Source organism: Pimephales promelas, chromosome 20, assembly GCF_988280905.1.
Source record: "Pimephales promelas chromosome 20, fPimPro1.hap1.1, whole genome shotgun sequence".
NCBI lineage: Eukaryota > Metazoa > Chordata > Actinopteri > Cypriniformes > Leuciscidae > Pimephales > Pimephales promelas.
In genome coordinates this window covers 3,589,686-3,617,578 of record NC_142788.1, presented here as the reverse complement: position 1 = coordinate 3,617,578, position 27,893 = coordinate 3,589,686, and positions in this window count along the sequence as shown.

Sequence of the window (27,893 nt, the reverse complement as noted above, 5' to 3'; positions counted from 1 at the left end):
GGAGGCTCTAGCCCCTTCCAGAGCTGAGATATCGAAACTCAAAAATTCGGCCCGAAAAAAAAAACGACAGTGGTACCCCTTACGGTTTTTTTTTTGGGTGAAAAATTAAGTTTCTCCAATCTTCCCAAATTATGATAGAGGGCCATGAGACTTAGACCTGAGTGCAAAAATGGAGGCTCTAGCCCCTTCCAGAGCTGAGATATCGCAACTCAAAAATTCGGCCCGAAAAAAAAACGACAGTGGTACCCCTTACGTTTTTTTTTTTGGGCGAAAAATTAAGTTTCTCCAATCTTCCCAAATTATGATAGAGGGCCATGAGACTTAGACCTGAGTGCAAAAATGGAGGCTCTAGCCCCTTCCAGAGCTGAGATATCGAAACTCAAAAATTCGGCCCGAAAAAAAAACGACAGTGGTACCCCTTACGGTTTTTTTTTTTGGGCGAAAAATTATGTTTCTCCAATCCTCCCAAATTCTGGTAGAGGGCCATGAGACTTAGACCTGAGTGCAAAAATGGAGGCTCTAGCCCCTTCCAGAGCTGAGATATCGAAACTCAAAAATTCGGCCCGAAAAAAAAAACGACAGTGGTACCCCTTACGGTTTTTTTTTTGGGTGAAAAATTAAGTTTCTCCAATCTTCCCAAATTATGATAGAGGGCCATGAGACTTAGACCTGAGTGCAAAAATGGAGGCTCTAGCCCCTTCCAGAGCTGAGATATCGCAACTCAAAAATTCGGCCCGAAAAAAAAACGACAGTGGTACCCCTTACGTTTTTTTTTTGGGCGAAAAATTAAGTTTCTCCAATCTTCCCAAATTATGATAGAGGGCCATGAGACTTAGACCTGAGTGCAAAAATGGAGGCTCTAGCCCCTTCCAGAGCTGAGATATCGAAACTCAAAAATTCGGCCCGAAAAAAAAACGACAGTGGTACCCCTTACGGTTTTTTTTTTTGGGCGAAAAATTATGTTTCTCCAATCCTCCCAAATTCTGGTAGAGGGCCATGAGACTTAGACCTGAGTGCAAAAATGGAGGCTCTAGCCCCTTCCAGAGCTGAGATATCGAAACTCAAAAATTCGGCCCGAAAAAAAAACGACAGTGGTACCCCTTACGTTTTTTTTTTTTGGGGCGAAAAATTAAGTTTCTCCAATCTTCCCAAATTCTGATAGAGGGCTATGAGACTTAGACCTGAGTGCAAAAATGGAGGCTCTAGCCCCTTCCAGAGCTGAGATATCGAAACTCAAAAATTCGTCCCGAAAAAAAAACGACAGTGGTACCCCTTACGTTTTTTTTTTGGGCGAAAAATTACGTTTCTCCAATCTTCCCAAATTCTGATGGAGGGCCAAGAGACTTAGACCTGAGTGCAAAAATGGAGGCTCTAGCCCCTTCCAGAGCTGAGATATCGAAACTCAAAAATTCGGCCCGAAAAAAAAAAAACGACAGTGGTACCCCTTACGTTTTTTTTTTGGGCGAAAAATTAGGTTTCTCCAATCTTCCCAAATTCTGATAGAGGGCCATGAGACTTAGACCTGAGTGCAAAAATGGAGGCTCTAGGCCCTTCCAGAGCTGAGATATCGAAACTCAAAAATTCGGCCCGAAAAAAAAACGACAGTGGTACCCCTTACGTTTTTTTTTTTGGGCGAAAAATTAAGTTTCTCCAATCCTCCCAAATTCTGGTAGAGGGCCATGAGACTTAGACCTGAGTGCAAAAATGGAGGCTCTAGCCCCTTCCAGAGCTGAGATATCGAAACTCAAAAATTCGGCCCGAAAAAAAAACGACAGTGGTACCCCTTACGTTTTTTTTTTGGGCGAAAAATTAGGTTTCTCCAATCTTTCCAAATTCTGATAGAGGGCCATGAGACTTAGACCTGAGTGCAAAAATGGAGGCTCTAGCCCCTTCCAGAGCTGAGATATCGAAACTCAAAAATTCGGCCCGAAAAAAAAACGACAGTGGTACCCCTTACGTTTTTTTTTTTGGGCGAAAAATTAAGTTTCTCCAATCCTCCCAAATTCTGGTAGAGGGCCATGAGACTTAGACCTGAGTGCAAAAATGGAGGCTCTAGCCCCTTCCAGAGCTGAGATATCGAAACTCAAAAATTCGGCCCGAAAAAAAAACGACAGTGGTACCCCTTACGTTTTTTTTTTTTGGGGCGAAAAATTAAGTTTCTCCAATCTTCCCAAATTCTGATAGAGGGCTATGAGACTTAGACCTGAGTGCAAAAATGGAGGCTCTAGCCCCTTCCAGAGCTGAGATATCGAAACTCAAAAATTCGGCCCGAAAAAAAAAACGACAGTGGTACCCCTTACGTTTTTTTTTTGGGCGAAAAATTAAGTTTCTCCAATCTTCCCAAATTCTGATAGAGGGCCATGAGACTTAGACCTGAGTGCAAAAATGGAGGCTCTAGCCCCTTCCAGAGCTGAGATATCGAAACTCAAAAATTCGGCCCGAAAAAAAAAACGACAGAGGTACCCCTTACGGTTTTTTTTTTGGGCGAAAAATTAAGTTTCTCCAATCTTCCCAAATTCTGATAGAGGGCCATGAGACTTAGACCTGAGTGCAAAAATGGAGGCTCTAGCCCCTTCCAGAGCTGATATATCGAAACTCAAAAATTCGGCCCGAAAAAAAAACGACAGTGGTACCCCTTACGTTTTTTTTGGGGGGGCGAAAAATTAAGTTTCTCCAATCTTCCCAAATTCTGATAGAGGGCCATGAGACTTAGACCTGAGTGCAAAAATGGAGGCTCTAGCCCCTTCCAGAGCTGAGATATCGAAACTCAAAAATTCGGCCCGAAAAAAAAACGACAGTGGTACCCCTTACGTTTTTTTTTTTGGGCGAAAAATTAAGTTTCTCCAATCTTCCCAAATTCTAAAAGAGGGCCATGAGACTTAGACCTGAGTGCAAAAATGGAGGCTCTAGCCCCTTCCAGAGCTGAGATATCGAAACTCAAAAATTCGGCCCGAAAAAAAAAACGACAGTGGTACCCCTTACGTTTTTTTTTTTTGGGCGAAAAATTACGTTTCTCCAATCTTCCCAAATTCTGATAGAGGGCCATGAGACTTAGACCTGAGTGCAAAAATGGAGGCTCTAGCCCCTTCCAGAGCTGAGATAGCGAAACTCAAAAATTCGGCCCGAAAAAAAAAAAACGACAGTGGTACCCCTTACGTTTTTTTTTTTGGGGCGAAAAATTAAGTTTCTCCAATCTTCCCAAATTCTGATAGAGGGCCATGAGACTTAGACCTGAGTGCAAAAATGGAGGCTCTAGCCCCTTCCAGAGCTATCGAAACTCAAAAATTCGGCCCGAAAAAAAAAACGACAGTGGTACCCCTTACGTTTTTTTTTTTGGGCGAAAAATTAAGTTTCTCCAATCTTCCCAAATTCTGATAGAGGGCCATGAGACTTAGACCTGAGTGCAAAAATGGAGGCTCTAGCCCCTTCCAGAGCTGAGATATCGAAACTCAAAAATTCGGCCCGAAAAAAAAACGACAGTGGTAGCCCTTACGTTTTTTTTTTTTGGGGCGAAAAATTAAGTTTCTCCAATCTTCCCAAATTCTGATAGAGGGCTATGAGACTTAGACCTGAGTGCAAAAATGGAGGCTCTAGCCCCTTCCAGAGCTGAGATATCGAAACTCAAAAATTCGGCCCGAAAAAAAAAACGACAGTGGTACCCCTTACGTTTTTTTTTTGGGCGAAAAATTAAGTTTCTCCAATCTTCCCAAATTCTGATAGAGGGCCATGAGACTTAGACCTGAGTGCAAAAATGGAGGCTCTAGCCCCTTCCAGAGCTGAGATATCGAAACTCAAAAATTCGTCCCGAAAAAAAAACGACAGTGGTACCCCTTACGTTTTTTTTTTGGGCGAAAAATTACGTTTCTCCAATCTTCCCAAATTCTGATGGAGGGCCAAGAGACTTAGACCTGAGTGCAAAAATGGAGGCTCTAGCCCCTTCCAGAGCTGAGATATCGAAACTCAAAAATTCGGCCGGAAAAAAAAAAAACGACAGTGGTACCCCTTACGTTTTTTTTTTGGGCGAAAAATTAGGTTTCTCCAATCTTCCCAAATTCTGATAGAGGGCCATGAGACTTAGACCTGAGTGCAAAAATGGAGGCTCTAGCCCCTTCCAGAGCTGAGATATCGAAACTCAAAAATTCGGCCCGAAAAAAAAACGACAGTGGTACCCCTTACGTTTTTTTTTTTGGGCGAAAAATTAAGTTTCTCCAATCCTCCCAAATTCTGGTAGAGGGCCATGAGACTTAGACCTGAGTGCAAAAATGGAGGCTCTAGCCCCTTCCAGAGCTGAGATATCGAAACTCAAAAATTCGGCCCGAAAAAAAAACGACAGTGGTACCCCTTACGTTTTTTTTTTGGGCGAAAAATTAGGTTTCTCCAATCTTTCCAAATTCTGATAGAGGGCCATGAGACTTAGACCTGAGTGCAAAAATGGAGGCTCTAGCCCCTTCCAGAGCTGAGATATCGAAACTCAAAAATTCGGCCCGAAAAAAAAACGACAGTGGTACCCCTTACGTTTTTTTTTTGGGCGAAAAATTAAGTTTCTCCAATCCTCCCAAATTCTGGTAGAGGGCCATGAGACTTAGACCTGAGTGCAAAAATGGAGGCTCTAGCCCCTTCCAGAGCTGAGATATCGAAACTCAAAAATTCGGCCCGAAAAAAAAACGACAGTGGTACCCCTTACGTTTTTTTTTTGGGGCGAAAAATTAAGTTTCTCCAATCTTCCCAAATTCTGATAGAGGGCCATGAGACTTAGACCTGAGTGCAAAAATGGAGGCTCTAGCCCCTTCCAGAGCTGAGATATCGCAACTCAAAAATTCGGCCCGAAAAAAAAACGACAGTGGTACCCCTTACGTTTTTTTTTTGGGCGAAAAATTAAGTTTCTCCAATCTTCCCAAATTATGATAGAGGGCCATGAGACTTAGACCTGAGTGCAAAAATGGAGGCTCTAGCCCCTTCCAGAGCTGAGATATCGAAACTCAAAAATTCGGCCCGAAAAAAAAACGACAGTGGTACCCCTTACGTTTTTTTTTTTTGGGCGAAAAATTATGTTTCTCCAATCCTCCCAAATTCTGGTAGAGGGCCATGAGACTTAGACCTGAGTGCAAAAATGGAGGCTCTAGCCCCTTCCAGAGCTGAGATATCGAAACTCAAAAATTCGTCCCGAAAAAAAAACGACAGTGGTACCCCTTACGTTTTTTTTTGGGCGAAAAATTACGTTTCTCCAATCTTCCCAAATTCTGATGGAGGGCCAAGAGACTTAGACCTGAGTGCAAAAATGGAGGCTCTAGCCCCTTCCAGAGCTGAGATATCGAAACTCAAAAATTCGGCCCGAAAAAAAAAAACGACAGTGGTACCCCTTACGTTTTTTTTTTGGGCGAAAAATTAGGTTTCTCCAATCTTCCCAAATTCTGATAGAGGGCCATGAGACTTAGACCTGAGTGCATAAATGGAGGCTCTAGCCCCTTCCAGAGCTGAGATATCGAAACTCAAAAATTCGGCCCGAAAAAAAAACGACAGTGGTACCCCTTACGTTTTTTTTTTGGGCGAAAAATTAAGTTTCTCCAATCCTCCCAAATTCTGGTAGAGGGCCATGAGACTTAGACCTGAGTGCAAAAATGGAGGCTCTAGCCCCTTCCAGAGCTGAGATATCGAAACTCAAAAATTCGGCCCGAAAAAAAAACGACAGTGGTACCCCTTACGTTTTTTTTTTGGGCGAAAAATTAGGTTTCTCCAATCTTCCCAAATTCTGATAGAGGGCCATGAGACTTAGACCTGAGTGCAAAAATGGAGGCTCTAGCCCCTTCCAGAGCTGAGATATCGAAACTCAAAAATTCGGCCCGAAAAAAAAAACGACAGTGGTACCCCTTACGTTTTTTTTTTTGGGCGAAAAATTAAGTTTCTCCAATCCTCCCAAATTCTGGTAGAGGGCCATGAGACTTAGACCTGAGTGCAAAAATGGAGGCTCTAGCCCCTTCCAGAGCTGAGATATCGAAACTCAAAAATTCGGCCCGAAAAAAAAACGACAGTGGTACCCCTTACGTTTTTTTTTTTGGGGCGAAAAATTAAGTTTCTCCAATCTTCCCAAATTCTGATAGAGGGCCATGAGACTTAGACCTGAGTGCAAAAATGGAGGCTCTAGCCCCTTCCAGAGCTGAGATATCGAAACTCAAACAGTCGGCCCGAAAAAAAAAACGACAGTGGTACCCCTTACGTTTTTTTTTTGGGCGAAAAATTAAGTTTCTCCAATCTTCCCAAATTCTGATAGAGGGCCATGAGACTTAGACCTGAGTGCAAAAATGGAGGCTCTAGCCCCTTCCAGAGCTGAGATATCGAAACTCAAACAGTCGGCCCGAAAAAAAAAAACGACAGTGGTACCCCTTACGTTTTTTTTTTGGGTGAAAAATTAAGTTTCTCAAATCTTCCCAAATTCTGATAGAGGGCCATGAGACTTAGACCTGAGTGCAAAAATGGAGGCTCTAGCCCCTTCCAGAGCTGAGATATCGAAACTCAAAAATTCGGCCTGAAAAAAAAAAACGACAGTGGTACCCCTTACGTTTTTTTTTTGGGCGAAAAATTAAGTTTCTCCAATCTTCCCAAATTCTGATAGAGGGCCATGAGACTTAGACCTGAGTGCAAAAATGGAGGCTCTAGCCCCTTCCAGAGCTGAGATATCGAAACTCAAAAATTCGGCCTGAAAAAAAAAAACGACAGTGGTACCCCTTACGTTTTTTTTTTGGGCGAAAAATTAAGTTTCTCCAATCTTCCCAAATTCTGATAGAGGGCCATGAGACTTAGACCTGAGTGCAAAAATGGAGGCTCTAGCCCCTTCCAGAGCTGAGATATCGAAACTCAAAAATTCGGCCTGAAAAAAAAAACGACAGTGGTACCCCTTACGGTTTTTTTTTTTTTGGGGCGAAAAATTAAGTTTCTCCAATCTTCCCAAATTCTGGTAGAGGGCCATGAGACTTAGACCTGAGTGCAAAAATGGAGGCTCTAGCCCCTTCCAGAGCTGAGATATCGAAACTCAAAAATTCGGCCCGAAAAAAAAAACGACAGTGGTACCCCTTACGTTTTTTTTTTGGGCGAAAAATTAAGTTTCTCCAATCTTCCCAAATTCTGATAGAGGGCCATGAGACTTAGACCTGAGTGCAAAAATGGAGGCTCTAGCCCCTTCCAGAGCTGAGATATCGAAACTCAAAAATTCGGCCCGAAAAAAAAAACGACAGTGGTACCCCTTACGGTTTTTTTTTTGGGTGAAAAATTAAGTTTCTCCAATCTTCCCAAATTATGATAGAGGGCCATGAGACTTAGACCTGAGTGCAAAAATGGAGGCTCTAGCCCCTTCCAGAGCTGAGATATCGCAACTCAAAAATTCGGCCCGAAAAAAAAACGACAGTGGTACCCCTTACGTTTTTTTTTTGGGCGAAAAATTAAGTTTCTCCAATCTTCCCAAATTATGATAGAGGGCCATGAGACTTAGACCTGAGTGCAAAAATGGAGGCTCTAGCCCCTTCCAGAGCTGAGATATCGAAACTCAAAAATTCGGCCCGAAAAAAAAACGACAGTGGTACCCCTTACGTTTTTTTTTTGGGCGAAAAATTTGGTTTCTCCAATCTTCCCAAATTCTGATAGAGGGCCATGAGACTTAGACCTGAGTGCAAAAATGGAGGCTCTAGCCCCTTCCAGAGCTGAGATATCGAAACTCAAAAATTCGGCCCGAAAAAAAAACGACAGTGGTACCCCTTACGTTTTTTTTTTTGGGGCGAAAAATTAAGTTTCTCCAATCTTCCCAAATTCTGATAGAGGGCTATGAGACTTAGACCTGAGTGCAAAAATGGAGGCTCTAGCCCCTTCCAGAGCTGAGATATCGAAACTCAAAAATTCGGCCCGAAAAAAAAAACGACAGTGGTACCCCTTACGTTTTTTTTTTGGGCGAAAAATTAAGTTTCTCCAATCTTCCCAAATTCTGATAGAGGGCCATAAGACTTAGACCTGAGTGCAAAAATGGAGGCTCTAGCCCCTTCCAGAGCTGAGATATCGAAAATCAAAAATTCGTCCCGAAAAAAAAACGACAGTGGTACCCCTTACGTTTTTTTTTGGGCGAAAAATTACGTTTCTCCAATCTTCCCAAATTCTGATGGAGGGCCAAGAGACTTAGACCTGAGTGCAAAAATGGAGGCTCTAGCCCCTTCCAGAGCTGAGATATCGAAACTCAAAAATTCGGCCCGAAAAAAAAAAAACGACAGTGGTACCCCTTACGTTTTTTTTTTGGGCGAAAAATTAGGTTTCTCCAATCTTCCCAAATTCTGATAGAGGGCCATGAGACTTAGACCTGAGTGCAAAAATGGAGGCTCTAGCCCCTTCCAGAGCTGAGATATCGAAACTCAAAAATTCGTCCCGAAAAAAAAAACGACAGTGGTACCCCTTACGTTTTTTTTGGGGCGAAAAATTACGTTTCTCCAATCTTCCCAAATTCTGATGGAGGGCCAAGAGACTTAGACCTGAGTGCAAAAATGGAGGCTCTAGCCCCTTCCAGAGCTGAGATATCGAAACTCAAAAATTCGGCCCGAAAAAAAAAAAACGACAGTGGTACCCCTTACGTTTTTTTTTTGGGCGAAAAATTAGGTTTCTCCAATCTTCCCAAATTCTGATAGAGGGCCATGAGACTTAGACCTGAGTGCAAAAATGGAGGCTCTAGCCCCTTCCAGAGCTGAGATATCGAAACTCAAAAATTCGGCCCGAAAAAAAAAACGACAGTGGTACCCCTTACGTTTTTTTTTTTGGGCGAAAAATTAAGTTTCTCCAATCCTCCCAAATTCTGGTAGAGGGCCATGAGACTTAGACCTGAGTGCAAAAATGGAGGCTCTAGCCCCTTCCAGAGCTGAGATATCGAAACTCAAAAATTCGGCCCGAAAAAAAAACGACAGTGGTACCCCTTACGTTTTTTTTTTGGGCGAAAAATTTGGTTTCTCCAATCTTCCCAAATTCTGATAGAGGGCCATGAGACTTAGACCTGAGTGCAAAAATGGAGGCTCTAGCCCCTTCCAGAGCTGAGATATCGAAACTCAAAAATTCGGCCCGAAAAAAAAACGACAGTGGTACCCCTTACGTTTTTTTTTTTGGGCGAAAAATTAAGTTTCTCCAATCCTCCCAAATTCTGGTAGAGGGCCATGAGACTTAGACCTGAGTGCAAAAATGGAGGCTCTAGCCCCTTCCAGAGCTGAGATATCGAAACTCAAAAATTCGGCCCGAAAAAAAAACGACAGTGGTACCCCTTACGGTTTTTTTTTGGGGCGAAAAATTAAGTTTCTCCAATCTTCCCAAATTCTGATAGAGGGCCATGAGACTTAGACCTGAGTGCAAAAATGGAGGCTCTAGCCCCTTCCAGAGCTGAGATATCGCAACTCAAAAATTCGGCCCGAAAAAAAAACGACAGTGGTACCCCTTACGTTTTTTTTTTGGGCGAAAAATTAAGTTTCTCCAATCTTCCCAAATTATGATAGAGGGCCATGAGACTTAGACCTGAGTGCAAAAATGGAGGCTCTAGCCCCTTCCAGAGCTGAGATATCGAAACTCAAAAATTCGGCCCGAAAAAAAAACGACAGTGGTACCCCTTACGTTTTTTTTTTTTGGGCGAAAAATTATGTTTCTCCAATCCTCCCAAATTCTGGTAGAGGGTCATGAGACTTAGACCTGAGTGCAAAAATGGAGGCTCTAGCCCCTTCCAGAGCTGAGATATCGAAACTCAAAAATTCGGCCCGAAAAAAAAATGACAGTGGTACCCCTTACGTTTTTTTTTTTTGGGGCGAAAAATTAAGTTTCTCCAATCTTCCCAAATTCTGATAGAGGGCTATGAGACTTAGACCTGAGTGCAAAAATGGAGGCTCTAGCCCCTTCCAGAGCTGAGATATCGAAACTCAAAAATTCGGCCCGAAAAAAAAAACGACAGTGGTACCCCTTACGTTTTTTTTTTGGGCGAAAAATTAAGTTTCTCCAATCTTCCCAAATTCTGATAGAGGGCCATGAGACTTAGACCTGAGTGCAAAAATGGAGGCTCTAGCCCCTTCCAGAGCTGAGATATCGAAACTCAAAAATTCGTCCCGAAAAAAAAACGACAGTGGTACCCCTTACGTTTTTTTTTTGGGCGAAAAATTACGTTTCTCCAATCTTCCCAAATTCTGATGGAGGGCCAAGAGACTTAGACCTGAGTGCAAAAATGGAGGCTCTAGCCCCTTCCAGAGCTGAGATATCGAAACTCAAAAATTCGGCCCGAAAAAAAAACGACAGTGGTACCCCTTACGTTTTTTTTTTTTGGGCGAAAAATTAAGTTTCTCCAATCCTCCCAAATTCTGGTAGAGGGCCATGAGACTTAGACCTGAGTGCAAAAATGGAGGCTCTAGCCCCTTCCAGAGCTGAGATATCGAAACTCAAAAATTCGGCCCGAAAAAAAAACGACAGTGGTACCCCTTACGTTTTTTTTTTGGGCGAAAAATTAGGTTTCTCCAATCTTCCCAAATTCTGATAGAGGGCCATGAGACTTAGACCTGAGTGCAAAAATGGAGGCTCTAGCCCCTTCCAGAGCTGAGATATCGAAACTCAAAAATTCGGCCCGAAAAAAAAAACGACAGTGGTACCCCTTACGTTTTTTTTTTGGGCGAAAAATTAAGTTTCTCCAATCCTCCCAAATTCTGGTAGAGGGCCATGAGACTTAGACCTGAGTGCAAAAATGGAGGCTCTAGCCCCTTCCAGAGCTGAGATATCGAAACTCAAAAATTCGGCCCGAAAAAAAAAAACGACAGTGGTACCCCTTACGTTTTTTTTTTGGGCGAAAAATTAAGTTTCTCCAATCTTCCCAAATTCTGATAGAGGGCCATGAGACTTAGACCTGAGTGCAAAAATGGAGGCTCTAGCCCCTTCCAGAGCTGAGATATCGAAACTCAAAAATTCGGCCCGAAAAAAAAAACGACAGTGGTACCCCTTACGGTTTTTTTTTTGGGTGAAAAATTAAGTTTCTCCAATCTTCCCAAATTATGATAGAGGGCCATGAGACTTAGACCTGAGTGCAAAAATGGAGGCTCTAGCCCCTTCCAGAGCTGAGATATCGCAACTCAAAAATTCGGCCCGAAAAAAAAACGACAGTGGTACCCCTTACGTTTTTTTTTTGGGCGAAAAATTAAGTTTCTCCAATCTTCCCAAATTATGATAGAGGGCCATGAGACTTAGACCTGAGTGCAAAAATGGAGGCTCTAGCCCCTTCCAGAGCTGAGATATCGAAACTCAAAAATTCGGCCCGAAAAAAAAACGACAGTGGTACCCCTTACGGTTTTTTTTTTTGGGCGAAAAATTATGTTTCTCCAATCCTCCCAAATTCTGGTAGAGGGCCATGAGACTTAGACCTGAGTGCAAAAATGGAGGCTCTAGCCCCTTCCAGAGCTGAGATATCGAAACTCAAAAATTCGGCCCGAAAAAAAAACGACAGTGGTACCCCTTACGTTTTTTTTTTTTTGGGGCGAAAAATTAAGTTTCTCCAATCTTCCCAAATTCTGATAGAGGGCTATGAGACTTAGACCTGAGTGCAAAAATGGAGGCTCTAGCCCCTTCCAGAGCTGAGATATCGAAACTCAAAGATTCGTCCCGAAAAAAAAACGACAGTGGTACCCCTTACGTTTTTTTTTTGGGCGAAAAATTACGTTTCTCCAATCTTCCCAAATTCTGATGGAGGGCCAAGAGACTTAGACCTGAGTGCAAAAATGGAGGCTCTAGCCCCTTCCAGAGCTGAGATATCGAAACTCAAAAATTCGGCCCGAAAAAAAAAAAACGACAGTGGTACCCCTTACGTTTTTTTTTTGGGCGAAAAATTAGGTTTCTCCAATCTTCCCAAATTCTGATAGAGGGCCATGAGACTTAGACCTGAGTGCAAAAATGGAGGCTCTAGCCCCTTCCAGAGCTGAGATATCGAAACTCAAAAATTCGGCCCGAAAAAAAAACGACAGTGGTACCCCTTACGTTTTTTTTTTTGGGCGAAAAATTAAGTTTCTCCAATCCTCCCAAATTCTGGTAGAGGGCCATGAGACTTAGACCTGAGTGCAAAAATGGAGGCTCTAGCCCCTTCCAGAGCTGAGATATCGAAACTCAAAAATTCGGCCCGAAAAAAAAACGACAGTGGTACCCCTTACGTTTTTTTTTTGGGCGAAAAATTAGGTTTCTCCAATCTTTCCAAATTCTGATAGAGGGCCATGAGACTTAGACCTGAGTGCAAAAATGGAGGCTCTAGCCCCTTCCAGAGCTGAGATATCGAAACTCAAAAATTCGGCCCGAAAAAAAAAACGACAGTGGTACCCCTTACGTTTTTTTTTTTGGGCGAAAAATTAAGTTTCTCCAATCCTCCCAAATTCTGGTAGAGGGCCATGAGACTTAGACCTGAGTGCAAAAATGGAGGCTCTAGCCCCTTCCAGAGCTGAGATATCGAAACTCAAAAATTCGGCCCGAAAAAAAAACGACAGTGGTACCCCTTACGTTTTTTTTTTTGGGGCGAAAAATTAAGTTTCTCCAATCTTCCCAAATTCTGATAGAGGGCCATGAGACTTAGACCTGAGTGCAAAAATGGAGGCTCTAGCCCCTTCCAGAGCTGAGATATCGCAACTCAAAAATTCGGCCCGAAAAAAAAACGACAGTGGTACCCCTTACGTTTTTTTTTTGGGCGAAAAATTAAGTTTCTCCAATCTTCCCAAATTATGATAGGGGGCCATGAGACTTAGACCTGAGTGCAAAAATGGAGGCTCTAGCCCCTTCCAGAGCTGAGATATCGAAACTCAAAAATTCGGCCCGAAAAAAAAACGACAGTGGTACCCCTTACGTTTTTTTTTTTTGGGCGAAAAATTATGTTTCTCCAATCCTCCCAAATTCTGGTAGAGGGCCATGAGACTTAGACCTGAGTGCAAAAATGGAGGCTCTAGCCCCTTCCAGAGCTGAGATATCGAAACTCAAAAATTCGGCCCGAAAAAAAAACGACAGTGGTACCCCTTACGTTTTTTTTTTTTGGGGCGAAAAATTAAGTTTCTCCAATCTTCCCAAATTCTGATAGAGGGCTATGAGACTTAGACCTGAGTGCAAAAATGGAGGCTCTAGCCCCTTCCAGAGCTGAGATATCGAAACTCAAAAATTCGGCCCGAAAAAAAAAACGACAGTGGTACCCCTTACGTTTTTTTTTTGGGCGAAAAATTAAGTTTCTCCAATCTTCCCAAATTCTGATAGAGGGCCATGAGACTTAGACCTGAGTGCAAAAATGGAGGCTCTAGCCCCTTCCAGAGCTGAGATATCGAAACTCAAAAATTCGTCCCGAAAAAAAAACGACAGTGGTACCCCTTACGTTTTTTTTTGGGCGAAAAATTACGTTTCTCCAATCTTCCCAAATTCTGATGGAGGGCCAAGAGACTTAGACCTGAGTGCAAAAATGGAGGCTCTAGCCCCTTCCAGAGCTGAGATATCGAAACTCAAAAATTCGGCCCGAAAAAAAAAAAACGACAGTGGTACCCCTTACGTTTTTTTTTTTGGGCGAAAAATTAAGTTTCTCCAATCCTCCCAAATTCTGGTAGAGGGCCATGAGACTTAGACCTGAGTGCAAAAATGGAGGCTCTAGCCCCTTCCAGAGCTGAGATATCGAAACTCAAAAATTCGGCCCGAAAAAAAACGACAGTGGTACCCCTTACGTTTTTTTTTTGGGCGAAAAATTAGGTTTCTCCAATCTTCCCAAATTCTGATAGAGGGCCATGAGACTTAGACCTGAGTGCAAAAATGGAGGCTCTAGCCCCTTCTAGAGCTGAGATATCGAAACTCAAAAATTCGGCCCGAAAAAAAAAACGACAGTGGTACCCCTTACGTTTTTTTTTTTGGGCGAAAAATTAAGTTTCTCCAATCCTCCCAAATTCTGGTAGAGGGCCATGAGACTTAGACCTGAGTGCAAAAATGGAGGCTCTAGCCCCTTCCAGAGCTGAGATATCGAAACTCAAAAATTCGGCCCGAAAAAAAAACGACAGTGGTACCCCTTACGTTTTTTTTTGGGGGCGAAAAATTAAGTTTCTCCAATCTTCCCAAATTCTGATAGAGGGCCATGAGACTTAGACCTGAGTGCAAAAATGGAGGCTCTAGCCCCTTCCAGAGCTGAGATATCGAAACTCAAACAGTCGGCCCGAAAAAAAAAACGACAGTGGTACCCCTTACGTTTTTTTTTTGGGCGAAAAATTAAGTTTCTCCAATCTTCCCAAATTCTGATAGAGGGCCATGAGACTTAGACCTGAGTGCAAAAATGGAGGCTCTAGCCCCTTCCAGAGCTGAGATATCGAAACTCAAACATTCGGCCCGAAAAAAAAAACGACAGTGGTACCCCTTACGTTTTTTTTTTGGGTGAAAAATTAAGTTTCTCAAATCTTCCCAAATTCTGATAGAGGGCCATGAGACTTAGACCTGAGTGCAAAAATGGAGGCTCTAGCCCCTTCCAGAGCTGAGATATCGAAACTCAAAAATTCGTCCCGAAAAAAAAACGACAGTGGTACCCCTTACGTTTTTTTTTTAGGCGAAAAATTAAGTTTCTCCAATCTTCCCAAATTCTGATAGAGGGCCATGAGACTTAGACCTGAGTGCAAAAATGGAGGCTCTAGCCCCTTCCAGAGCTGAGATATCGAAACTCAAAAATTCGGCCTGAAAAAAAAAAAAACGACAGTGGTACCCCTTACGTTTTTTTTTTGGGCGAAAAATTAAGTTTCTCCAATCTTCCCAAATTCTGATAGAGGGCCATGAGACTTAGACCTGAGTGCAAAAATGGAGGCTCTAGCCCCTTCCAGAGCTGAGATATCGAAACTCAAAAATTCGGCCTGAAAAAAAAAACGACAGTGGTACCCCTTACGTTTTTTTTTTTTTTGGGGCGAAAAATTAAGTTTCTCCAATCTTCCCAAATTCTGGTAGAGGGCCATGAGACTTAGACCTGAGTGCAAAAATGGAGGCTCTAGCCCCTTCCAGAGCTGAGATATCGAAACTCAAAAATTCGGCCCGAAAAACAAAACGACAGTGGTACCCCTTACGTTTTTTTTTTGGGCGAAAAATTAAGTTTCTCCAATCTTCCCAAATTCTGATAGAGGGCCATGAGACTTAGACCTGAGTGCAAAAATGGAGGCTCTAGCCCCTTCCAGAGCTGAGATATCGAAACTCAAAAATTCGGCCCGAAAAAAAAAACGACAGTGGTACCCCTTACGGTTTTTTTTTTGGGTGAAAAATTAAGTTTCTCCAATCTTCCCAAATTATGATAGAGGGCCATGAGACTTAGACCTGAGTGCAAAAATGGAGGCTCTAGCCCCTTCCAGAGCTGAGATATCGAAACTCAAAAATTCGGCCCGAAAAAAAAACGACAGTGGTACCCCTTACGGTTTTTTTTTTTGGGCGAAAAATTATGTTTCTCCAATCCTCCCAAATTCTGGTAGAGGGCCATGAGACTTAGACCTGAGTGCAAAAATGGAGGCTCTAGCCCCTTCCAGAGCTGAGATATCGAAACTCAAAAATTTGGCCCGAAAAAAAAACGACAGTGGTACCCCTTACGTTTTTTTTTTTTGGGGCGAAAAATTAAGTTTCTCCAATCTTCCCAAATTCTGATAGAGGGCTATGAGACTTAGACCTGAGTGCAAAAATGGAGGCTCTAGCCCCTTCCAGAGCTGAGATATCGAAACTCAAAAATTCGGCCCGAAAAAAAAAACGACAGTGGTACCCCTTACGTTTTTTTTTTGGGCGAAAAATTAAGTTTCTCCAATCTTCCCAAATTCTGATAGAGGGCCATGAGACTTAGACCTGAGTGCAAAAATGGAGGCTCTAGCCCCTTCCAGAGCTGAGATATCGAAACTCAAAAATTCGTCCCGAAAAAAAAACGACAGTGGTACCCCTTACGTTTTTTTTTGGGCGAAAAATTACGTTTCTCCAATCTTCCCAAATTCTGATGGAGGGCCAAGAGACTTAGACCTGAGTGCAAAAATGGAGGCTCTAGCCCCTTCCAGAGCTGAGATATCGAAACTCAAAAATTCGGCCCGAAAAAAAAAAACGACAGTGGTACCTAGGGATGGGTATCGTTAAGGTTTTATCGGTATTACTACTCTTACCGATACCGCTTATCGATCCGGTACTTTAACGGTATTCTTATCGGTTCTTTTTGGTGGTTTTTTTTTTTTTTTAAGAATTAAGAACATAATTAAACTTTATATTTTGAAATGTAAAATAGAAAAAGCAAAACAAAGAAAAATATATTTTTGTTATGCAGCAGTGTGCAGGCTTTTTTTGTTTATACAAAAAGGATGCATAAGAAAAAAACAAGTACAAACACAAGAATACAATTAATCAAAGATACAAATTATACACAAAGTGCTTTAATTTCAGGAAGGTGTAACATCTTTTCAGGTAATTGTTTCTATCTGAATAGAAACTCAAATATAAAATAGCACTGTATAGTTTATCATAGATAGAATAATGCTTATTAAATCTAAAGTTACTCATTCAAAAGCTGTGAGTGATTTTCTCTGGCTTTTGTTGTTTGATTTGCATTAATGTCTGAATCGTCAGCAGGTTTAGGCTATTAGACTGCTGCCCCTTTAAGACCGATTGCAGATCTAATGGGGACTGATGCACCATCATTTTCTCCCTATTATTTACGCCCATTTAAGACATAATTGTGTTTAAGTGAATAAACTGTGTTTAAGTTAATCTCAGAGCTGGTCATTTTGACATTTTTATGTATATTTGATAGTTAAGGACGCACGAGCCCAAGTATAGGCAATCCCTTTCGGAGCGTGCACCGCCTTGTGAACAGCGTCTCTTGCGCAGGTTTTTGTGTTTTTAGTAGCCATTTTTTGATCTTGCAACAGTAGAAGACAGCATTTTGCAACAATCGCTGATGTTGCTGATTCTGACGGTTACGTTTGGGTTTTAGGAAGAACTGACAGCGCTCCGCAGTGCTGTGAAGTAAAGGAAGTTAAGCCGGACAGATCGTCTTGTTTTTTTAACGGTTTAATCTCAAATATCTTCTTTTTATAATCTTTGGAAGCCAAAATACAAAATATATTAGAATAATATCCCAGATCTAAAGTGTAACCACGTTGAATGTTAGTTCTGTCCTCATTGTCACTCATCATTAAGCATTCACTGTCGTGTTGCGCGTGCTGTGGCTTTGCGTGAGAGATCGCTCTCTCTCTTCTCTCTCTCTCTCTCTCTCTCTCTCTCTCTCTCTCTCTCTCTCTCTCTCTCTCTTCTGAACTGCGAATTGCAAATTTGCATCACAGACTATGGTTTAATTAAAATATAGCTTATATATAGAAATGGCTGGCGAAACATGTTCAAGATAACTTCTTTATAGGAATAATAAATAGTAGCCCAACTTACGTGTATTTACTTAATTTCTCCAGTACCGACAGCAGAACCGATAACGTCCGAGCTTATCGATACAGCGGTCTTTCAAAATTCAGTACCGGGGCCCGTTTAATACCGGGTTTCGGTACCCATCCCTAGTGGTACCCCTTACGTTTTTTTTTTGGGCGAAAAATTAGGTTTCTCCAATCTTCCCAAATTCTGATAGAGGGCCATGAGACTTAGACCTGAGTGCAAAAATGGAGGCTCTAGCCCCTTCCAGAGCTGAGATATCGAAACTCAAAAATTCGGCCCGAAAAAAAAACGACAGTGGTACCCCTTACGTTTTTTTTTTTGGGCGAAAAATTAAGTTTCTCCAATCCTCCCAAATTCTGGTAGAGGGCCATGAGACTTAGACCTGAGTGCAAAAATGGAGGCTCTAGCCCCTTCCAGAGCTGAGATATCGAAACTCAAAAATTCGGCCCGAAAAAAAAACGACAGTGGTACCCCTTACGTTTTTTTTTTGGGCGAAAAATTAGGTTTCTCCAATCTTCCCAAATTCTGATAGAGGGCCATGAGACTTAGACCTGAGTGCAAAAATGGAGGCTCTAGCCCCTTCCAGAGCTGAGATATCGAAACTCAAAAATTCGGCCCGAAAAAAAAACGACAGTGGTACCCCTTACGTTTTTTTTTTTGGGCGAAAAATTAAGTTTCTCCAATCCTCCCAAATTCTGGTAGAGGGCCATGAGACTTAGACCTGAGTGCAAAAATGGAGGCTCTAGCCCCTTCCAGAGCTGAGATATCGAAACTCAAAAATTCGGCCCGAAAAAAAAACGACAGTGGTACCCCTTACGTTTTTTTTTGGGGCGAAAAATTAAGTTTCTCCAATCTTCCCAAATTCTGATAGAGGGCCATGAGACTTAGACCTGAGTGCAAAAATGGAGGCTCTAGCCCCTTCCAGAGCTGAGATATCGCAACTCAAAAATTCGGCCCGAAAAAAAAACGACAGTGGTACCCCTTACGTTTTTTTTTTGGGCGAAAAATTAAGTTTCTCCAATCTTCCCAAATTATGATAGAGGGCCATGAGACTTAGACCTGAGTGCAAAAATGGAGGCTCTAGCCCCTTCCAGAGCTGAGATATCGAAACTCAAAAATTCGGCCCGAAAAAAAAACGACAGTGGTACCCCTTACGTTTTTTTTTTTTGGGCGAAAAATTATGTTTCTCCAATCCTCCCAAATTCTGGTAGAGGGCCATGAGACTTAGACCTGAGTGCAAAAATGGAGGCTCTAGCCCCTTCCAGAGCTGAGATATCGAAACTCAAAAATTCGGCCCGAAAAAAAAACGACAGTGGTACCCCTTACGTTTTTTTTTTTTGGGGCGAAAAATTAAGTTTCTCCAATCTTCCCAAATTCTGATAGAGGGCTATGAGACTTAGACCTGAGTGCAAAAATGGAGGCTCTAGCCCCTTCCAGAGCTGAGATATCGAAACTCAAAAATTCGGCCCGAAAAAAAAAACGACAGTGGTACCCCTTACGTTTTTTTTTTGGGCGAAAAATTAAGTTTCTCCAATCTTCCCAAATTCTGATAGAGGGCCATGAGACTTAGACCTGAGTGCAAAAATGGAGGCTCTAGCCCCTTCCAGAGCTGAGATATCGAAACTCAAAAATTCGTCCCGAAAAAAAAACGACAGTGGTACCCCTTACGTTTTTTTTGGGCGAAAAATTACGTTTCTCCAATCTTCCCAAATTCTGATGGAGGGCCAAGAGACTTAGACCTGAGTGCAAAAATGGAGGCTCTAGCCCCTTCCAGAGCTGAGATATCGAAACTCAAAAATTCGGCCCGAAAAAAAAAAAACGACAGTGGTACCCCTTACGTTTTTTTTTTGGGCGAAAAATTAGGTTTCTCCAATCTTCCCAAATTCTGATAGAGGGCCATGAGACTTAGACCTGAGTGCAAAAATGGAGGCTCTAGCCCCTTCCAGAGCTGAGATATCGAAACTCAAAAATTCGGCCCGAAAAAAAAACGACAGTGGTACCCCTTACGTTTTTTTTTTTGGGCGAAAAATTAAGTTTCTCCAATCCTCCCAAATTCTGGTAGAGGGCCATGAGACTTAGACCTGAGTGCAAAAATGGAGGCTCTAGCCCCTTCCAGAGCTGAGATATCGAAACTCAAAAATTCGTCCCGAAAAAAAAACGACAGTGGTACCCCTTACGTTTTTTTTTTGGGCGAAAAATTAGGTTTCTCCAATCTTCCCAAATTCTGATAGAGGGCCATGAGACTTAGACCTGAGTGCAAAAATGGAGGCTCTAGCCCCTTCCAGAGCTGAGATATCGAAACTCAAAAATTCGGCCCGAAAAAAAAACGACAGTGGTACCCCTTACGTTTTTTTTTTTGGGCGAAAAATTAAGTTTCTCCAATCCTCCCAAATTCTGGTAGAGGGCCATGAGACTTAGACCTGAGTGCAAAAATGGAGGCTCTAGCCCCTTCCAGAGCTGAGATATCGAAACTCAAAAATTCGGCCCGAAAAAAAAAACGACAGTGGTACCCCTTACGTTTTTTTTTTGGGGCGAAAAATTAAGTTTCTCCAATCTTCCCAAATTCTGATAGAGGGCCATGAGACTTAGACCTGAGTGCAAAAATGGAGGCTCTAGCCCCTTCCAGAGCTGAGATATCGAAACTCAAACAGTCGGCCCGAAAAAAAAAACGACAGTGGTACCCCTTACGTTTTTTTTTGGCCGAAAAATTAAGTTTCTCCAATCTTCCCAAATTCTGATAGAGGGCCATGAGACTTAGACCTGAGTGCAAAAATGGAGGCTCTAGCCCCTTCCAGAGCTGAGATATCGAAACTCAAACAGTCGGCCCGAAAAAAAAACGACAGTGGTACCCCTTACGTTTTTTTTTTTGGTTGAAAAATTAAGTTTCTCAAATCTTCCCAAATTCTGATAGAGGGCCATGAGACTTAGACCTGAGTGCAAAAATGGAGGCTCTAGCCCCTTCCAGAGCTGAGATATCGAAACTCAAAAATTCGGCCCGAAAAAAAAAAACGACAGTGGTACCCCTTACGTTTTTTTTTTTAGGCGAAAAATTAAGTTTCTCCAATCTTCCCAAATTCTGATAGAGGGCCATGAGACTTAGACCTGAGTGCAAAAATGGAGGCTCTAGCCCCTTCCAGAGCTGAGATATCGAAACTCAAAAATTCGGCCTGAAAAAAAAAAAACGACAGTGGTACCCCTTACGTTTTTTTTTTTTGGGCGAAAAATTAAGTTTCTCCAATCTTCCCAAATTCTGATAGAGGGCCATGAGACTTAGACCTGAGTGCAAAAATGGAGGCTCTAGCCCCTTCCAGAGCTGATATATCGAAACTCAAAAATTCGGCCCGAAAAAAAAACGACAGTGGTACCCCTTACATTTTTTTTTTTGGGCGAAAAATTAAGTTTCTCCAACCTTCCCAAATTCTGATAGAGGGCCATGAGACTTAGACCTGAGTGCAAAAATGGAGGCTCTAGCCCCTTCCAGAGCTGAGATATCGAAACTCAAAAATTCGGCCCGAAAAAAAAACGACAGTGGTACCCCTTACGGTTTTTTTTTTGGGCGAAAAATTAAGTTTCTCCAATCTTCCCAAATTCTGATAGAGGGCCTTGAGACTTAGACCTGAGTGCAAAAATTGAGGCTCTAGCCCCTTCCAGAGATGAGATATCGAAACTCAAAAATTCGGCCCGAAAAAAAAAAAGACAGTGGTACCCCTTACGTTTTTTTTTTTGGGCAAAAAATTAGGTTTCTCCAATCTTCCCAAATTCTGATAGAGGGCCATGAGACTTAGACCTGAGTGCAAAAATGGAGGCTCTAGCCCCTTCCAGAGCTGAGATATCGAAACTCAAAAATTCGGCCTGAAAAAAAAACGACAGTGGTACCCCTTACGTTTTTTTTTTTTTGGGCGAAAAATTAAGTTTCTCCAATCTTCCCAAATTCTGGTAGAGGGCCATGAGACTTAGACCTGAGTGCAAAAATGGAGGCTCTAGCCCCTTCCAGAGCTGAGATATCGAAACTCAAACATTCGGCCCGAAAAAAAAAACGACAGTGGTACCCCTTACGTTGTTTTTTTTTTGGGGCGAAAAATTAAGTTTCTCCAATCTTCCCAAATTCTGATAGAGGGCCATGAGACTTAGACCTGAGTGCAAAAATGGAGGCTCTAGCCCCTTCCAGAGCTGAGATATCGAAACTCAAAAATTCGGCCCGAAAAAAAAACGACAGTGGTACCCCTTACGTTTTTTTTTTTGGGCGAAAAATTAAGTTTCTCCAATCTTCCCAAATTCTGATAGAGGGCCATGAGACTTAGACCTGAGTGCAAAAATGGAGGCTCTAGCCCCTTCCAGAGCTGAGATATCGAAACTCAAAAATTCGGCCCGAAAAAAAAAAAACGACAGTGGTACCCCTTACGTTTTTTTTTTGGGCGAAAAATTAAGTTTCTCCAATCTTCCCAAATTCTGATAGAGGGCAATGAGACTTAGACCTGAGTGCAAAAATGGAGGCTCTAGCCCCTTCCAGAGCTGAGATATCGAAACTCAAAAATTCGGCCCGAAAAAAAAACGACAGTGGTACCCCTTACGTTTTTTTTTTTGGGCGAAAAATTAAGTTTCTCCAATCCTCCCAAATTCTGGTAGAGGGCCATGAGACTTAGACCTGAGTGCAAAAATGGAGGCTCTAGCCCCTTCCAGAGCTGAGATATCGAAACTCAAAAATTCGGCCCGAAAAAAAAACGACAGTGGTACCCCTTACGTTTTTTTTTTTTGGGGCGAAAAATTAAGTTTCTCCAATCTTCCCAAATTCTGATAGAGGGCTATGAGACTTAGACCTGAGTGCAAAAATGGAGGCTCTAGCCCCTTCCAGAGCTGAGATATCGAAACTCAAAAATTCGGCCCGAAAAAAAAAACGACAGTGGTACCCCTTACGTTTTTTTTTTGGGCGAAAAATTAAGTTTCTCCAATCTTCCCAAATTCTGATAGAGGGCCATGAGACTTAGACCTGAGTGCAAAAATGGAGGCTCTAGCCCCTTCCAGAGCTGAGATATCGAAACTCAAAAATTCGTCCCGAAAAAAAACGACAGTGGTACCCCTTACGTTTTTTTTTGGGCGAAAAATTACGTTTCTCCAATCTTCCCAAATTCTGATGGAGGGCCAAGAGACTTAGACCTGAGTGCAAAAATGGAGGCTCTAGCCCCTTCCAGAGCTGAGATATCGAAACTCAAAAATTCGGCCCGAAAAAAAAAAACGACAGTGGTACCCCTTACGTTTTTTTTTTGGGCGAAAAATTAGGTTTCTCCAATCTTCCCAAATTCTGATAGAGGGCCATGAGACTTAGACCTGAGTGCAAAAATGGAGGCTCTAGCCCCTTCCAGAGCTGAGATATCGAAACTCAAAAATTCGGCCCGAAAAAAAAACGACAGTGGTACCCCTTACGTTTTTATTTTTGGGCGAAAAATTAAGTTTCTCCAATCCTCCCAAATTCTGGTAGAGGGCCATGAGACTTAGACCTGAGTGCAAAAATGGAGGCTCTAGCCCCTTCCAGAGCTGAGATATCGAAACTCAAAAATTCGGCCCGAAAAAAAAACGACAGTGGTACCCCTTACGTTTTTTTTTTGGGGCGAAAAATTAAGTTTCTCCAATCTTCCCAAATTCTGATAGAGGGCCATGAGACTTAGACCTGAGTGCAAAAATGGAGGCTCTAGCCCCTTCCAGAGCTGAGATATCGAAACTCAAAAATTCGGCCTGAAAAAAAAAAACGACAGTGGTACCCCTTACGTTTTTTTTTTTTGGGCGAAAAATTAAGTTTCTCCAATCTTCCCAAATTCTGATAGAGGGCCATGAGACTTAGACCTGAGTGCAAAAATGGAGGCTCTAGCCCCTTCCAGAGCTGATATATCGAAACTCAAAAATTCGGCCCGAAAAAAAAACGACAGTGGTACCCCTTACATTTTTTTTTTTGGGCGAAAAATTAAGTTTCTCCAACCTTCCCAAATTCTGATAGAGGGCCATGAGACTTAGACCTGAGTGCAAAAATGGAGGCTCTAGCCCCTTCCAGAGCTGAGATATCGAAACTCAAAAATTCGGCCCGAAAAAAAAACGACAGTGGTACCCCTTACGGTTTTTTTTTTGGGCGAAAAATTAAGTTTCTCCAATCTTCCCAAATTCTGATAGAGGGCCTTGAGACTTAGACCTGAGTGCAAAAATTGAGGCTCTAGCCCCTTCCAGAGATGAGATATCGAAACTCAAAAATTCGGCCCGAAAAAAAAAAAGACAGTGGTACCCCTTACGTTTTTTTTTTTGGGCGAAAAATTAGGTTTCTCCAATCTTCCCAAATTCTGATAGAGGGCCATGAGACTTAGACCTGAGTGCAAAAATGGAGGCTCTAGCCCCTTCCAGAGCTGAGATATCGAAACTCAAAAATTCGGCCTGAAAAAAAAACGACAGTGGTACCCCTTACGTTTTTTTTTTTTTGGGCGAAAAATTAAGTTTCTCCAATCTTCCCAAATTCTGGTAGAGGGCCATGAGACTTAGACCTGAGTGCAAAAATGGAGGCTCTAGCCCCTTCCAGAGCTGAGATATCGAAACTCAAACATTCGGCCCGAAAAAAAAAACGACAGTGGTACCCCTTACGTTGTTTTTTTTTTGGGGCGAAAAATTAAGTTTCTCCAATCTTCCCAAATTCTGATAGAGGGCCATGAGACTTAGACCTGAGTGCAAAAATGGAGGCTCTAGCCCCTTCCAGAGCTGAGATATCGAAACTCAAAAATTCGGCCCGAAAAAAAAACGACAGTGGTACCCCTTACGTTTTTTTTTTTGGGCGAAAAATTAAGTTTCTCCAATCTTCCCAAATTCTGATAGAGGGCCATGAGACTTAGACCTGAGTGCAAAAATGGAGGCTCTAGCCCCTTCCAGAGCTGAGATATCGAAACTCAAAAATTCGGCCCGAAAAAAAAAAAACGACAGTGGTACCCCTTACGTTTTTTTTTTGGGCGAAAAATTAAGTTTCTCCAATCTTCCCAAATTCTGATAGAGGGCAATGAGACTTAGACCTGAGTGCAAAAATGGAGGCTCTAGCCCCTTCCAGAGCTGAGATATCGAAACTCAAAAATTCGGCCCGAAAAAAAAACGACAGTGGTACCCCTTACGTTTTTTTTTTTGGGCGAAAAATTAAGTTTCTCCAATCCTCCCAAATTCTGGTAGAGGGCCATGAGACTTAGACCTGAGTGCAAAAATGGAGGCTCTAGCCCCTTCCAGAGCTGAGATATCGAAACTCAAAAATTCGGCCCGAAAAAAAAACGACAGTGGTACCCCTTACGTTTTTTTTTTTTGGGGCGAAAAATTAAGTTTCTCCAATCTTCCCAAATTCTGATAGAGGGCTATGAGACTTAGACCTGAGTGCAAAAATGGAGGCTCTAGCCCCTTCCAGAGCTGAGATATCGAAACTCAAAAATTCGGCCCGAAAAAAAAAACGACAGTGGTACCCCTTACGTTTTTTTTTTGGGCGAAAAATTAAGTTTCTCCAATCTTCCCAAATTCTGATAGAGGGCCATGAGACTTAGACCTGAGTGCAAAAATGGAGGCTCTAGCCCCTTCCAGAGCTGAGATATCGAAACTCAAAAATTCGTCCCGAAAAAAAACGACAGTGGTACCCCTTACGTTTTTTTTTGGGCGAAAAATTACGTTTCTCCAATCTTCCCAAATTCTGATGGAGGGCCAAGAGACTTAGACCTGAGTGCAAAAATGGAGGCTCTAGCCCCTTCCAGAGCTGAGATATCGAAACTCAAAAATTCGGCCCGAAAAAAAAAAACGACAGTGGTACCCCTTACGTTTTTTTTTTGGGCGAAAAATTAGGTTTCTCCAATCTTCCCAAATTCTGATAGAGGGCCATGAGACTTAGACCTGAGTGCAAAAATGGAGGCTCTAGCCCCTTCCAGAGCTGAGATATCGAAACTCAAAAATTCGGCCCGAAAAAAAAACGACAGTGGTACCCCTTACGTTTTTTTTTTTTGGGCGAAAAATTAAGTTTCTCCAATCCTCCCAAATTCTGGTAGAGGGCCATGAGACTTAGACCTGAGTGCAAAAATGGAGGCTCTAGCCCCTTCCAGAGCTGAGATATCGAAACTCAAAAATTCGGCCCGAAAAAAAAACGACAGTGGTACCCCTTACGTTTTTTTTTTGGGCGAAAAATTAGGTTTCTCCAATCTTCCCAAATTCTGATAGAGGGCCATGAGACTTAGACCTGAGTGCAAAAATGGAGGCTCTAGCCCCTTCCAGAGCTGAGATATCGAAACTCAAAAATTCGGCCCGAAAAAAAAACGACAGTGGTACCCCTTACGTTTTTATTTTTGGGCGAAAAATTAAGTTTCTCCAATCCTCCCAAATTCTGGTAGAGGGCCATGAGACTTAGACCTGAGTGCAAAAATGGAGGCTCTAGCCCCTTCCAGAGCTGAGATATCGAAACTCAAAAATTCGGCCCGAAAAAAAAACGACAGTGGTACCCCTTACGTTTTTTTTTTGGGGCGAAAAATTAAGTTTCTCCAATCTTCCCAAATTCTGATAGAGGGCCATGAGACTTAGACCTGAGTGCAAAAATGGAGGCTCTAGCCCCTTCCAGAGCTGAGATATCGAAACTCAAACAGTCGGCCCGAAAAAAAAAACGACAGTGGTACCCCTTACGTTTTTTTTTTGGGCGAAAAATTAAGTTTCTCCAATCTTCCCAAATTCTGATAGAGGGCCATGAGACTTAGACCTGAGTGCAAAAATGGAGGCTCTAGCCCCTTCCAGAGCTGAGATATCGAAACTCAAACAGTCGGCCCGAAAAAAAAACCGACAGTGGTACCCCTTACGTTTTTTTTTTGGGTGAAAAATTAAGTTTCTCAAATCTTCCCAAATTCTGATAGAGGGCCATGAGACTTAGACCTGAGTGCAAAAATGGAGGCTCTAGCCCCTTCCAGAGCTGAGATATCGAAACTCAAAAATTCGTCCCGAAAAAAAAACGACAGTGGTACCCCTTACGTTTTTTTTTTAGGCGAAAAATTAAGTTTCTCCAATCTTCCCAAATTCTGATAGAGGGCCATGAGACTTAGACCTGAGTGCAAAAATGGAGGCTCTAGCCCCTTCCAGAGCTGAGATATCGAAACTCAAAAATTCGGCCTGAAAAAAAAAAACGACAGTGGTACCCCTTACGTTTTTTTTTTGGGCGAAAAATTAAGTTTCTCCAATCTTCCCAAATTCTGATAGAGGGCCATGAGACTTAGACCTGAGTGCAAAAATGGAGGCTCTAGCCCCTTCCAGAGCTGAGATATCGAAACTCAAAAATTCGGCCTGAAAAAAAAAACGACAGTGGTACCCCTTACGTTTTTTTTTTTTTTGGGGCGAAAAATTAAGTTTCTCCAATCTTCCCAAATTCTGGTAGAGGGCCATGAGACTTAGACCTGAGTGCAAAAATGGAGGCTCTAGCCCCTTCCAGAGCTGAGATATCGAAACTCAAAAATTCGGCCCGAAAAAAAAAACCGACAGTGGTACCCCTTACGTTTTTTTTTTGGGCGAAAAATTAAGTTTCTCCAATCTTCCCAAATTCTGATAGAGGGCCATGAGACTTAGACCTGAGTGCAAAAATGGAGGCTCTAGCCCCTTCCAGAGCTGAGATATCGAAACTCAAAAATTCGGCCCGAAAAAAAAAACGACAGTGGTACCCCTTACGGTTTTTTTTTTGGGTGAAAAATTAAGTTTCTCCAATCTTCCCAAATTATGATAGAGGGCCATGAGACTTAGACCTGAGTGCAAAAATGGAGGCTCTAGCCCCTTCCAGAGCTGAGATATCGCAACTCAAAAATTCGGCCCGAAAAAAAAACGACAGTGGTACCCCTTACGGTTTTTTTTTTTGGGCGAAAAATTATGTTTCTCCAATCCTCCCAAATTCTGGTAGAGGGCCATGAGACTTAGACCTGAGTGCAAAAATGGAGGCTCTAGCCCCTTCCAGAGCTGAGATATCGAAACTCAAAAATTCGGCCCGAAAAAAAAACGACAGTGGTACCCCTTACGTTTTTTTTTTTTGGGGCGAAAAATTAAGTTTCTCCAATCTTCCCAAATTCTGATAGAGGGCTATGAGACTTAGACCTGAGTGCAAAAATGGAGGCTCTAGCCCCTTCCAGAGCTGAGATATCGAAACTCAAAAATTCGTCCCGAAAAAAAAACGACAGTGGTACCCCTTACGTTTTTTTTTTGGGCGAAAAATTACGTTTCTCCAATCTTCCCAAATTCTGATGGAGGGCCAAGAGACTTAGACCTGAGTGCAAAAATGGAGGCTCTAGCCCCTTCCAGAGCTGAGATATCGAAACTCAAAAATTCGGCCCGAAAAAAAAAAACGACAGTGGTACCCCTTACGTTTTTTTTTTGGGCGAAAAATTAGGTTTCTCCAATCTTCCCAAATTCTGATAGAGGGCCATGAGACTTATACCTGAGTGCAAAAATGGAGGCTCTAGCCCCTT